Here is a 13,355-nt window from a genome sequence, read left to right on the forward strand (position 1 = left end):
GTTGCATTCCAATGACCCAGCAATTGTGCTCCTAACAGAAGCGCATATGTGAGCTCATCAAAGACAGGTACAGGAATTTTCATAGCTGCTTCTTCCTAATAGCCCCAAGCTGGCAACAGCTTTTCAACAGCATAGATAAATAACGAATATTCATATAGCAGAATGCCATACGGCAACGGAAGGAAAAAAACCCTTCTTACGTACAATAGTATGGCTGGATATCACAAACAGTAAAGGGAGAAAGATAGGCACATAATCTAACTTTTTATTTAGAAAAATCTCAAAGCTATAGGAAAGTTATAAAAATAATACAATGAAAAATTTTTTTAAAAATTTAAGTTTATTTATTTTGGAGAGAGTGGGAGAGAGAACGCACGAGTGAGGGAGGGACAGAGAGAGAGAGGGAGGGAGGGAGGGAGGGAGGGAGGGAGGGAGAGAGAGAATCCCAAGCAGGCTCTGCACTGTCAGCACAGAGCCCGATGCGGGGTTCGGATGCATGAACCGCAAGATCCTGACCCTCATGAGCCAAAATCAAGAGTCAGATGCTTCACCGACTGAGCCGCCCAGGCACCACGATAATGAAAATGTTAATACTCTGCCTGGGTCACCAATCGTTAACATTTTGCCACCTTTGCTCTCGTGCCCACGCTCTCTTTCTTTCTGTGTATGTGTGAGAGGTTTTTCTGATTCATTAGAAAGTTCATCAAAGACATCCTGGCACCCTTAAATATTTCAACATGGATTTTCTGAGAAGAAAGGCAGTCTGCATAATCACAACACCCTCAGGAGGCTTATCAACGATGTGATCCAATAATTTATTAGGCAATCCATAGTCTAGATTTCTCAATTGTCCCAATAAAGTCACTGATAGTTGTCTTTTATTTCCAACATAAGGTCCAGTCAAGTTTCATGCACTGCATGTGGTTGTCACGTGGTTTTAGATTGCTTTAACCCGGAATAGTTCTCCACTCTTCTATTTTCTTTCAGGTAATGGACAGTTTTGAAGCGTCCAAGCTGGGTGATGGACAGAACCGTCCCGGAGGTCAACACACATAGGACAGCATGGCTGGATCTCACCAATGTAACACTGGGGGTAAGAGTATATGAAGTTCACAGGCCAAAAATGTGTTAAAAAGTTAGAATAGTGGTTACTTTTGGAGAGAAGGATTTATCTGATTGTTTCCTCGTCATTTAAAGTTCAGTATTTTGACAAAATGACTACATAGGTGATATTGAGTCCTTCTCAGGTTTTATGTTATATTATATTTATATTTATTATTTTTTTAAGTTTTATTTATTTTTGAGAGACAGAGAGAGACAGAGCAGGAGCAGGTGGCGGGCAGAGAGAGAGGGAGACACAGAATCTGAAGCAGGCTCCAGGCTCTGAGCCGTCAGCACAGAGCCCGACGCAGGGCTTGAACCCAGGAATGTTGAGATTATGACCTGAGCTAAAGTTGGATGCTTAACCGACTGAGCCACCCAGGCGCCCCCTATTATATTTATATTTATATTATGTTTATGTTATATATGTTTATCTTATGTCCATGCATTACCTCAAGGGTGATGCCACTTTACTCCACTATTGATGAAGTTGAATTTGATTATTCAGTTAAAACGATGGTGGACAGGGGCGCCTGGGTGGCGCAGTCGGTTAAGCGTCCGACTTCAGCCAGGTCACGATCTCGCGGTCCGTGAGTTCGAGCCCCGCGTCGGGCTCTGGGCTGATGATGGCCCAGAGCCTGGAGCCTACTTCCGATTCTGTGTCTCCCTCTCTCTCTGCCCCTCCCCCGTTCATGCTCTGTCTCTCTCTGTCCCAAAAATAAATAAAAACATTGAAAAAAAAAAAAAGATGGTGGACAGATTTTTCTATATCCTGTTCCCCAACAATTTTCATCTTGCATGCTTAGCAACCATTAGTGATTCTGACTTAACTCGGTTGTTACCCTGATGGTTATAAAATGGTGATTTTATATTTCTATCAGTCCTTTTACTTGTATTAGTTGGCTTCTTTTGGTAAAAAGCTGTTTTCCTTTCCCCATCTAAAATGTAAAAAACGGTATTAACGTGGATTCATGGATTCTTTAATAATGAGCTATAACATAGTCCTATCTTTATCTCTTTTGATTCTCAAACTGTCCCCACTTGAGCTAACGCCGAGCCTCTTCAAGCTAGCCCTATGTTCTGTCCACACGTACTCACCAGTTTTTGAGCGCTCTCTCACCTTCCGGAACAACATGCTACATAGTTCACCTCTTAGGTTTCCTGCCCAGCCCTGGAATCAGCCATTTCTCCAAGGGTTCCTGGTTCCCTTTGAGGGTGTTTAATAACCACGATACGAGCATTAGGAGTGCTCATTGGAACTGAATCGTTGTTTCTAGCCCCTTTGAGAGGGCAGCGTTAGGAAATGTGTGTGCACGTGTGTGTGTGCATCAGTGTGTGTATTCACACTGCTGCTTACAATCCCAATCCCTCTCTATGGTTCTTCCTTGCCTTCCTCCATTCCATAGTAATGTCCCCTGTCCCCCACAATTAGACCTCTGGTTCCTCCACATATCAATATATTTACTCATTTGCTCAAAAATAGGTTTTGTAACTTGTACCCAAACAAGTGCAGTTCAACGTCTCACGTGGTTCAATGTCTCTTTTTTTCCTCCCCCTTAGAATATATAGCACTGAGAATATTTTCTTCTTTGGGACCATGTGACTGATATGCTACACCATTAGGGTTTGGGGTTTTGTTTACATTTGTCTTTAGATTTATCTCCTCATACTTGTTGCAGGTTTTTTTTTTTTTGAAATGTAAAACAGTAAAGTAATTCAAAAGTTGAGGCAATACGAACATGTGCACTCAGGGAAGAGCTATTCCTATATTACTCCTGGCATCTCATTTCCATCCACCTCTGAATACTGTTCTATCTCTCAGACTCTGGATGCAGGGTTGCAACAGGTGTATTCATTTTTTGTCACTCAGAAAGATGAACGCTGACGATCTGCGCATGTTTGTATGTTTCATACATGAATGAAAAAGTTTAAAAAAAATAAACCCACTGAGACGTGCCGGTCAGTACTCAATCGGAGCAGCGGAATCACCGCAAGTATTTTTGAAGAAGGGAACTGTTATGGAAAGAAGACCTTGCACAATTCTGTGATGAGCCGGTAGAAGGAACGGTCCAGGAGAGGGAGTTGGAGGACCAAAGAACAGTCACTTGGGAGCCTTCCTAAGGCGTGGCAAGGTGGAAACAGAGATGAAGGGGAATCTGGGAAGCGGAGCACATCCAGCTACTGGGATGGCGCCAGGAAGGGGCTGGGGAAAGCCTGGTGGAAAATTACCATTTCTGTAGGTCCTCAGGCAAGTGTCTGGTGAAGGCCCTGGGGCTACTGGTGATGGATGGGGCTGGCAGTTGGGAAGGAAACCTGGACACAACAGGGGAGAGCCCAGGTAAGTTGGGATCTGCTGATATCTGGTGTCTGTATGTCACAACGACTTTCAGACAGTCACGGCTGCCGCTTCACTTCCACCTCCCAAATACCACTCAATACTTCTTCCTTCGGCCAACTCTACCTTGAACCTATACCAGGAAATGATGCTGGGAGAGTGGTTCCAGCGATATCAAGCGCATGTCAAGGTGTGCGACATTTCTAGTCATTGCAGAAATGCAAACCCAAGCCACAGTGCGATGAAAACCGCCTAACATAGTTGCACACCCGTTAGAACAGCCAACCTCAGGACGGCTGACCACACCAAGCGTCCACAAGGATGCGGAGCGCAGCAGCTGCTGGCCGGGACGCGAACGCTCTTGGCCAGAATGTAAAATGCCGCAACCATTTTGATCCAGTCATCCCACTGGCAGGTATTTACCCGAGAGAAATGAAAGTACGTAGCCAAAGATTCGTGCGTGACTGTTCACAGAAGCGTGGTCATAGCCAAACACTGGAAAGAACACAGATGACCAGACCAGGGGAAAACATTTCCGCTGAGCGAAGGAAGCGAGACGGGCAAGAGCACACAAAGTGTGACGCCATTTTGGTAACGTGCTAGAAAACGCGAAGTGTGCAAGCAGGGAGGGGCAGAGAGAGAGAGGGAGAGAGAATCCCAAGAGGGTCCGCACTGTCGGAAACAGAGCCCGACTCAGGGCTCGAACTCACGAACCGAGAGATCATGACCTGAGCAGAAATCGAGAGTCGGAGGCTTAAGGGACTGAGTCCCCCAAGCGCCCCTTTGTTACTATTTTATTTTATTTTATTTATTTATTTATTTTTTTTATATATGAAGTTTATTGACAAATTGGTTTCCACTTTGTTACTATTTTAAATAACATCTTTTCAAATGTTTTATTTCTAATTCTTCACTACGGGTGTATAGAAGTAGATTTCGTTTTAAATAATTTCATTTTTTATCTCGAAGTTTATTAAGCTTGGTAATTCAGATCACTTGTAGCTTATTTTCTACGAAGATAATCAGAGTATCCATGAATAAATGAATAATGGGTGTTTTGTTTCTTCCATTCCATTCCTCCCCCCACCCCACCCCACCCGCCTTTTTTTTTTCGTCTTATTACACATCTCTGGTTTTAGGTACAATCCTTGCCTTGTTTCCAGTTCTCAAGAGAAGGCTTTCAACATCGCACCATCGAGTATCATGATTTGTGGAGGGTAAGGGCCGTCACGTGGCCGTGAACTGCCCATCTCTGCCAATAGAGGAGAGTCCAAACTCAGGGGAAGGAGGTGGTGGTCAAGTTTGAAGGAACGGACACCAAAACACCAACAGCGTTTGGCTGGTGGCGCCTCAGAAGATCTGTATTTGCTCCAGACTTAGACGCCGTTGTCAATTTCGCTATCTCTGCCTCCAGCCGTCGCGTTTATTGCTTACTAACTTCTATGCTTAATGTTGTGGCCACTGTCGAAAGATGCAGAGACATTGCTTTTTTATTTTTTCCCCAGCAAGGAGGGCTCGCTACCTGTGAAATAAACATAAGTCCCTGAAATAGATTGCAGGGACAAGGGAGGGGTTTTCCAAAGCAAGTCCCTGTGCGCTCTGAGTGCTGGTCTCCCTCATGCAGACACGACAGGCTCTTTCACTGCCTCCCGTGTCCCTTTGGGCGGGTGTCTTTTCTCTACACTTGGGGCATCAATGGCCTTTTGATCTCGGTGGTGTGTTGGCCAGGGGCCAGGTTCGCTTCCTAGGGCTGCAGTGCTGTGCCTCAGGGCAGGAGTTTCTCCCGCAAGAGGCATCTCTGGTCCTGGGTCTCGGCCACAGTCCCTGCTGCTCCAGCTGGGCTGACCTTCTGGTGTGAGGGCCCCTGGGACCGTTGGGGCAGCTTCTTGGGCCCCGGGCTGGGGGTTGTGACCTCTCTGGCTAAGTAATTCCAGTAACTCGTCTGGGTTCAGTCAGGACCCTGGAAAAGCCGGGAGGAAGCCATGGAAGGAGGACAGAGCAGAGAGATGGGCAACAAAGCCTGGGATCCATCGGCCGTGTGGGGGGATAAGGGTGAGAAGGGAGGGTGCAGAGGGCGCGTCGCAGGTCATGGAGCTTGCTGACGACAGCAAGGAAGGCACAAGCGGTCCAGCTCTTAGCAATGCGTTCTCAAGCAGTGCCTTCAAAGTGGTGCTGAGAAAATACGACCGCAAGATTGTGAGCAAAGAAGTTTCTGGGAGCCACAGTTAGGGGGCATCTATGTGGAAGAGCAGGGCCAAAAGGTGCCCATTTCCTGAAGGGAAACTTTCCATATTTCCAGAACTTTCTAAAAATTAATGGGCATTCCAGTGCGCAGAGGAGGCGGGTGTTGCAACACAGGTGAAAAGGTATTCATTAGGCACCTAAGAAACCAGGGGGTATAGCTCAGGGGTAGAGCATTTGACTGCAGATCAAGAGGTCCCCGGTTCAAATCCGGGTGCCCCCTGACTCAAGTTTTAGTACCTACATGGAATGGCACCCTCAGGGTGGTGCTTGTTTGGTAGATTGAGGGGTGTGGTCCTTTGGGAAAGCCTTGACCTGTGCAAGTCCCAGAACCAGAAACGTGGTCCAATCCATGACCGTGTTGTGTTGTGAAGGTGATATGTGGACCCGAAGCTGTGTCTGAGCAGGAGAATTACTGGGGAAAGTGGTTACACACACACACACACACACACACACTCACTCTCCAGGCCCCCAGTCCAGAGATTCTGATTTACTGGGGCCCCGAGGAACTTCATTTCTCAATAGCACGCTTCTTTGTTTTCATCCACCCACATCACAGAAACACCAGACGATTCTCCTGGGCTGCCGCATTTAGCAACTGCTGTTCTGGAGCATTCTAAGTGCCTTTCTAGGCTGACATGAGCGGCTCTGGATGTCTCGGTCATGAAGTGGGGCGAGGAGATGTTGCAGGTCTGCTGGGTGGAAGGAAGCTGGGGCCGGGGAAGGACAAGGCGGGCAGGAATGCGTCCAGCCCGCAGTGGAGCTGTTCTCGTGGGCTGACGGAAAGCAAACAGGTGCTTTGGAGCCTGCTCGAACAAGTGGGGGCATGAGCGAAGGCAGGGGTCTCCTTGCAGATCAAGGGGTCTCTCGTTCAAGCCTCCCTTCCGTGTTCTACTGATGGAAGGACTGCCTTTCCGCCTCTGGGTCCTGCGGAGCTGAGTCTTCCTGCAAGGAGAGGAGGGAGCCCAGACGGTTTAGATCTTTGCCAGCTGCAGGGGAACTTCTGCAGGGCTGATTCGGGCCCCCTGTTAACACTTACCCCTCAAGCCTTGCAGACGTCACCCATCCTGTGAGTAGTCCCACTCCCGCCACACATGGCCACCTCCACTGTGGGGGGAGAATGGAGCGTTGACTCCTCTCGCGTGTGCCCCATCCCTACCGAGCACCGGGGCTGTGACCGCAGCGGACCCCCAGGGCTCCTGTCGCTCCGCCCCGGGGCTGCCTCTGCAGGATGTGCACAGAGCACAGGATGCACCGAGGGGCTGCGGGCCACGCCAGTCCGGAGACCCTGTGCCCCCCGGGGGCTACTTCCCTGCCCCCTGCCATCACACAGGGACCCCGGTCGCCTGCCTTGCACGGGGACACTGGCAATGCCCTATGGGACATCTGCTTTCCATCTGAGCAGCAGAGACAGGCAGGGCCCACGGGGGTGGGTAAGCTGCAACATGTTTTCTCAGGAAGATGTCCAAGGTGACCTGGTCTAGGGAGTTCTTTAATGCTGGCCGCTGGCATTTTGGAGGGAGGCTGGGAAGGCAGTGGTTCTGTTCTAATTAGTGCTCAGTTGTGCTCTGTGCCGGCATCCAGATGGCGGACCAGTTGTCCCTGGAGGGCGTTGGTGTTTCAGGTCAATATACCCACATCCTGATCACAAGGCACGACGGTGCTTCTAGCCAATGCATTCCTGCAAGCGGTGTCCAACTTCGATGTGTCAGCTTACTGCTCTGTTTTATTCCACTTGACATTCTTATTCGGGAGGTCAGGAGAGCAAAAATCTGAAGCCCGTCCTGCGTAATCCCTGCCAGGTGATGCCCGGCCCCCCCCCCCCCCAGAACAAGGGAACAGTAGTAGTCAATAATAATACAAGCGTAGGTGCAATCTGCTCACTCGCATAAAATATTAGCCTACGAGACAAATACCACCATGTTGTAAGGGGCGAGGCAGTTTCTTTGCATGTTTTGAAGAGGGTGGAAGGAAGCTGCTGCCTCCTCCAGGAAGCCTCCTAGGCTTTTGCGGAGCCGCGGGCAGGGGCAATCTGGGAGAAAGAGCATAAGCAGAGGTAGGCCATGAAGTGCCTCCAGAGGTGACCTAAGTGCCCCCATAGGGAGTGGGTTGGGGGAACCCCGAGGGGAGCAGAGGCCAGAGACTGAAGGCCTTTATATTCAGGGCTCGGAATTTGGGTTCAGTCCACCAAAAACCCTTCATCCTTTCTCAGCCTTCCAGACTTTTCTTTGTCCCCTTTGCTCCCTGCGTCAACGTTCATCTCTCGCTGAGGTCAGGTCACTGTGCTCTTGTGGAAAAGACACTGCATGGCGCCCCAGACCACTCTGCCCTTTCTCCTCTGGAGGGGCCCTGGCTGGTATTATTTAATCAACTTGATTTCCTGGGAGCTCAGGGCGTAAACGTGTCTTTTCGAGGTAAGCCGGGAGTCTCTGGGAAGCTGCGTTCATCAGGACTTTGTAATGAGAGATGGTTTGGGATGAGGGCCCAGAAGTGGGGCCAGGAGGGAGTTTGGCATGAGGAGTTCATCTGTCTGAGGCCAAAGAGGGCTTTGTCAAGGGTCCAACCTGTGTGGTTTTTATTTGTGGGCTTTACAGACTCAGGACTTAGCAGGTGCAAATGAATGAGAAGTTCAGAACCGTCTGTGTGGATGCTAAGCAAGGCTGCCTAAGGGGCACTTGGGTTTGAAGCAGACCTCTTGGTACCCCACCAGGCCCCTGGTCTTGCCCCCTGACCCCAGTCCCCAGGCCTGGACTTCAGCAGGCCCTCCTCAGTCCTGACATCCCCGTCGGCCAGGAGGGAGTGGGGACGGAGAAGCTAGAATTCCTTCCTCCGAGTTCCTTTTGGCTTCTCTGGTATCTGGGAAGTTACTGTCATTTGGGAGTAAGCTTACCCTCTGAGAATCTGGAGGGCGGTCCCTCTGCAGAAGGCATCCAGGACAAGAGGTGGTTTGTGCGTGTGCGCTGACGGGGACTTAGGAAGTGCCTCTGTCGAGTCAAGATGGTAGCAGAATGTTTAGGATTAGGTATGACCCCTGGGAACTGTGACCTGATGCAGTGGTTGGCCAGAAACACTGAAAAGGGGAAAGGCACAGTGACTGCTTGTGTTTTTCCATATCAGTGGGACCAAGACGGGGGACTGCACTGCATGTCAGGCAGAAGTTACGAGGCTCTTGCCCTGCTCGGGGAAAGTCTCCCAGAGGCAACCAGCCCCCTTCACTCAATCAGCAGTGTCGCCACAGACTCCTGACTGTCTTGATGTGGGAAGGGGGAGCCCCGATTAGTGAGTGTGAACAGTCCTATAATTGGTAATATCTTTGGTGCTGAAGTAATTTCCTTTTTTTTTTAATTGTTTTTTGGTGGGGTTGGGGGCGCCTGGGTGGCTCAGTCGGTTGAGTGTCTGACTCTTGATTTGGGTTCAGGTTGTGATCTCATGGCTTGCGGGTTTGGGTCCCTCATTGGGCTCTGTGGTGACAGAGCTCTCTCTCTTTCTGTCTCTGCTTGGGATTCTCTCTCTTTCTCTCTCTGCTCCTCCCCCACTTGTTTGTATGCTAGCACATGAGTTCTCTCTCTCTTTCAAAACAAATAAATAAACCTTAAAAAATTGTGGTTTGGGGGTAAAAAATCAAACACTGCAGAGAGATAAGGCCTTACCATGGTGGTTGTGCTGAGACCCTGCCTGGGAGGCCCCATCTGAGCACCCAGTCAGCCTCCACTCCTGGGTTACAAAGAGTGGAGCCTCTCGGGCTTCATCAGAGGCAGGGGGCTTGTGGTAAGAACAGAATGGGAGACGTGCGCTTCCATGGGGATCCAGGAGTAGTTAGACAACAGGCCTGCGGAGTCTGGGATGGTTTTTGACATCATTAAGAAAGCCTTAGGACTCAGGCCTAAGACACCGTTTCTCCAAGGAGATCTACCTGACATCACTCCTGACCGAACATCTATACAACCTCATTCACAGTTTCTGTTCACCAATTATTTCAACATGCTTATAGACTTTATGGTCAATTTGTGTTTGTCTGTTGGACTTTCTCCTCTGCATTCAATTCCTCTTCCCTTCTCTGTGTCTGTTGTGTTAAGCATCTTGAAGAGAGGTAATCCGATTGGTTATTATCCCTGTGTGGGCAGAACGACAGATCACTGGGTTCCCTGTTTATTGGCCAGGAGTGGAGAAAAGCTAAGCTGAATAAGATCCTGAGAGAGATACGAAAAATATATTCCATCTGTGAAACAGGAAGAGGATGCTCTATAAAAAAGAATCAGTTACAGAACGAGAAAAGGCTCTTAGAAATCAAAAGAAATAAAAAGTTCAATAGTTTGAAAAATAACGTTGAGGTGGTTTCCAAGTAAAACAAACAAAAAGATAAAAGAATAGATAATAATAGAGATTAAAAGTAAAAAAGTTAGAAGTTGACACCAGGGGGTGCAAAAACCAACTAGTAAAAGTTCCAGAAAGCGAAAATGATGGAGGGAACATTATACAAGAAAATTGCCCATGATGAAAGGGCATGGGTTTCCATTAGAAAAGACCCTCCAAGCCCCTAGAACAATGATCCTCACCAGATACATTATGGTGTAATTATAGGACACCAGGACTAAATGGAAGCTCTTAAAAGTTCAAAGAGTGAAACAATAGGTGATACACAAAGGAAAGGGAATTATGATGTATTTAATTTTTCAGTAGCAATACTAGATGCTAGAACACCATAGGAAAAATCCTTCACGATATGAGGGACTATGACTTGTCCATCCAGACTGCTAATCAAGTCTGTGGGTAGAATTACAGACATTTGCAGACATGCGAGTTCTTTAAAAATTTACCTACCCTGATTTTGTGGTAGTTGGAGGAGGTCCTCTGCCAAGCTAAGTGAGTAAATTAAGAAACATTCAAGACTCGGAATCCAGGAAAGCAGGACTCCCAAACGGAGAGAGAGGTGGAAAGAATGTTCTCGTGAGTGTGTAGCAGGCTTTCCAGGGCAACCAGAAGGATCAGGAAGATGGATGGCTACTGGAAAACAAGAAGAGGAAATGTTAATTATCTGATAGCTTTTATAAGTGGAAAATTGTTTTGAAAGGCACTTTTTGGCATGATTAAAGCTTGTGGAAAATCTTAGAAATTCAAAGAAAACTAAGCAGTTGAAACATAAGGCTATCACTAACTTCAGGAAAAACAAAAAGTTCCACCAGAATTCTTAGTTCTACGTAGCACTATGAACACTATTAACTGATAACAATGAAAATATTAAACATAGAAACATAGAAAATTATTTAACCAAAAGTCAAGATATAATAGAAAACTGAGAAGGGAAGAAGGCATATAAGTTCTCATCCTCATCATAAAAGTACAACAGTTGATGTCCAGACTTGGTTAAGTTAGATATTACATATTATCAGATATTTATATTATTTGAAATCATGGTGGCAAATATACTAAAAGAAACAGACAAAAGTGTGGAGAATGATTGCCTCTGGGTAGCAGGAGGGAGATACAGAGGATTGAGGTTTTTGTGATAAGCTTGAAAAACAGTATTTGACTTTTAAAAATGACTGCACAAGATACTTCAATAAAAACAAAAAAATATATTAAAAACCTCCATGTCCTGTGGGTGGAGGTGTAGTTCAGGGTAGAGCCTTTCGCTCTTGCTCAAGAGTTCCCTGGCTGGAATCCAGAGGCCCTGTGTAGTCCTCATGTCTCCCTGTCTCCATGATGCTTCTAGGACAACTCCCTGATCCAGGTCAGGGACTGGAAATTTCACTAATTTCCGCAGCTGCTCCCACCACCACCCTCCAAGGTTAATGAATAGATGCACACACTGGAAAGACATCTTCAGCTATAAGTAATGCATCTGTCTCCAAAGAGGTTAGGCAGGATCTCTTCAAGTTGTTGTTTTGTGGTGTAGAGCAAGAGAAAAACAGACAAGCAAATCCTAAAGGTCCTTCTAGTAGTTAAAGTCAATGCTCCTTCCTGCTGCTGCTGCTGTCACCACAGACTGAAGAAAATGGGGAGATGCAGGCATAGGAAGAGGTAAGGCTGGGGCCTCTGAGGACTGGAGGGGGACCTCTCTGGGATGAGTTTGCGAAGGAATAAATTGATGGTTTTATCAGCTCTCTAGAGACAAGTAGAAACTCCCAATGTGTTATAGGAGTAATGGATGTGACTATGAACATGAAAGGTACTTATTAGACACCTATACCAAGCAAGGGGGTATAGCTCAGGGGTAGAGCATTTGACTGCAGATCAAGAGGTCCCTGGTTCAAATCCAGGTGCCCCCTGCTCTATTGGTTTTCCTATTCACAGCTGTTGCCAATATTCTGATTTCCTTTCATCCATGCTAATTATGATCCTTCCTAAAATTGGAAGCCATCGCACAATGGCAATCTGGGTGGATTGCCCACGCCAGTACCCTGGGTATCCCTCCTCCTCTTGGCATCTAGCCTTCCCCCCCCCACCTTCTGTATACATCTCATTTCTTCAACTCTTAAAGGGTCATCAAAGAGAGGGCAGGGACTCATGCAGAATTCTGCTTGGCTTTTCCAAGGCAGACCAGAGTAGATACAGCAGACTTCCCGGGAACAGGCCCTAGATGGTAACCTTAAATTATCACTCTCAGCCCTCCTTCCCACCTAAACCAGTTTGGCACAGTGGACCTGTGGTGAGACCTACAGAGACGAATCATAGCATCCGGGTTCTCTCCAGGTAGGATGGGCATTTCCTCCGGGGACCTGGTTTTTCTCACACCAAAGCTCACTCACACCCTTGTTTCAACCTTGTGGGTCTACTAACGTCTGGCTTAGCTACTCAAACAAGGGAGACAGGAATTCTGCAGTGTTGCTGCTGTAAATCCCAACTAACAGAGCTCTGCAACACTGGATTAGAGTCCATCTCTGTCTTCAGTGAAGGGAGAAAGGCAAGGGGCTGGGAGCCCCGATAGGTGGGTAGTTTTGGAGACAGCTGGCCAGCTCTTGGGCTAAAGCAAAAAAGAAATGGGTTGGGAGTTTGGGAGTTCCTCAGGCGGCTTCCCTCCTTTTTTCCTCTCTAATGACCCCTCCAGGGACTGAGGCTTGGAAAGCTGCAGAGCTGGGGGAGGATGTCTTACCGTGAACCAGGTCTGGCAACTTCCAGAAAGTCAGTCCTGGAGGGGGGCCGTGACTTCATTTTGCAGAGCTGAGTGTTACCAGACAGCTGAAAGGTGTTAATTATGTAGCATCTACAGTGTGGGGGTATAGCTCAGGGGTAGAGCATTTGACTGCAGATCAAGAGGTCCCTGGTTCAAATCCAGGTGCCCCCTTATTTATGTGCAAGTTTGGGTAGTCCTTCCCTGCCCCCCCCAGCCCACTTACCATCCTGCGCTGCCAGTTAAGAAGAAAGGTACCAGGAGGTTGTGCACAAACTGTCCAGTTACACTCATGGACTCATTGAACATCAACTGGTGGGATGTGTGGGAGGACAAGTTGTTTCTTGCATACATGTAGCAACAACAGGGAGACCTCAGGAGCTCCCGTGGGATGTCTGGTTTGATCCTGAGAGTGGCTGCGGTGAGGTAGGGGTGTCGCCCCGGATAAGTTGCTTCACTGTTTTATGTCTCAGATTTTCCATCTATAAAATGGGGGATAATAATAGTACCACCTCATAGGGTTTGTGTGTGTGTGTGTGTGTGTGTGTGAGAGAGAGAGAGAGAGAG

General features: G+C 47.7%; 3 non-coding genes across 3 annotated transcripts; all 3 read left to right on the top strand.

Moving 5' to 3' along the window:
* Nucleotides 1-5,828: 5,828 nt before the first annotated feature.
* Nucleotides 5,829-5,900, top strand: TRNAC-GCA (transfer RNA cysteine (anticodon GCA)). The gene has a single exon. It is a non-coding gene; the product is annotated as a tRNA-Cys (tRNA).
* A 5,974-nt stretch (nt 5,901-11,874) lies between these two features.
* TRNAC-GCA (transfer RNA cysteine (anticodon GCA)) lies at nt 11,875-11,946 on the top strand. The gene has a single exon. It is a non-coding gene; the product is annotated as a tRNA-Cys (tRNA).
* A 944-nt stretch (nt 11,947-12,890) lies between these two features.
* On the top strand, nt 12,891-12,962 carry TRNAC-GCA (transfer RNA cysteine (anticodon GCA)). The gene has a single exon. It is a non-coding gene; the product is annotated as a tRNA-Cys (tRNA).
* The last annotated feature ends 393 nt before the right edge of the window (nt 12,963-13,355 follow it).

This window comes from Lynx rufus, unplaced genomic scaffold (genome assembly GCF_022079265.1).
Source record: "Lynx rufus isolate CCGP_SWC_20201006 ecotype Redwood Valley unplaced genomic scaffold, mLynRuf1.p SCAF_4, whole genome shotgun sequence".
NCBI lineage: Eukaryota > Metazoa > Chordata > Mammalia > Carnivora > Felidae > Lynx > Lynx rufus.